This window comes from Echinops telfairi, unplaced genomic scaffold, assembly GCF_000313985.2.
Source record: "Echinops telfairi isolate 266 unplaced genomic scaffold, ASM31398v2 ScPeMD7_7412;HRSCAF=8450, whole genome shotgun sequence".
NCBI lineage: Eukaryota > Metazoa > Chordata > Mammalia > Afrosoricida > Tenrecidae > Echinops > Echinops telfairi.
In genome coordinates this window covers 15,323,520-15,324,650 of record NW_022111312.1, presented here as the reverse complement: position 1 = coordinate 15,324,650, position 1,131 = coordinate 15,323,520, and positions in this window count along the sequence as shown.

The following is a 1,131-nucleotide window of genomic DNA, read 5'->3' as shown; positions in this document are numbered from 1 at the left end:
GTTTCTAGCACTCCATCGATTGGTTCCATATTCTTCTCAAGGCCATAAGTCAAAGGCATCGGTTCTTCGTCGCTGGGCTTCCCGATTCGTTGCCCGGCTTCCACATGGATATGATACCAGGACGTGGGTCGGGTGCATCTTCGCTTCACCACTTTAAGGACTTGCTCTTCAGCACTTCAAAGAGGTCTTTTGGAAATCGGGCCAATTCAATACAAAAGATTCACAGTCTGGGAACCCCTTAGGGGCCACTCTACTCTGTTCTCCGAGGTCACTTTGCACCAGAATCGACTCAATAGCAGGGGATTGTTTTGTTTTGGGGCGCCCACGGACTGTTCTCAGAACAGGACCCAGTAGCTCTCCAGCTTAGTTTAAATGCCTTCTCCCACGGGGCCTCTCAGTGGAAGCGTGGTCTTCAAGTGTGGGATAGAACCTCCCCTTCCTTTTAAAGAAGTTTCACACAAAAGTAGGAGAACTCTGCTCCTGGGCAGGAAACACTTTCTCGAGGCTCTTGATGTCCTAACAGATGGCAAGAGCCGAGCTTCTATCCCAGGCTCCCTGGCAGGTTTGTGGAAGCAACGGTTGATGAAGAGTCCCCTGCATCCTGGGAGCATTTCACAGATTTTTAAGAAAGCCGGGGCCATAGGCTATAAACAACGCCACATTATCCAAGAAGCAAAGTCAGCACGGGCTCATGGAGGCTTACTCCCTTGTCTGCAGTGGGCGGCTTCGCATCTCCCCACGACCTCCTCGGAGATTCTGTTTCTAGGTGGGGCTGGCGTGTCTCCCAGCCCAGCCCCCAGCCCCACAGCTCCCTTCCAGAGAAACAAAGTCTCTCTCCACAATCACAGGCTCTGACCAGAGCTGAGGCCCCAGGGGACAAGGCAAGCAGGGGCTTATGGGCATTGACTTGCTCATCTGCAGTGCACAAGGTCACAGATGCGGTGAAAAACACAGGGAGATCTTGACTACACATTAGTAAACAAGCAGAAGGCCTGTGCTATTGCCTTGCTTATTGGGTAATCGGGCCCTGTCTGTAATTTTTCAAAAACAATAAAACAACTCTCTGCCAATGAGTCAAGGCTGACTCACAGCGACTCCCTGTGGGCTTCTGAAACCGCAACTGTCTATGGG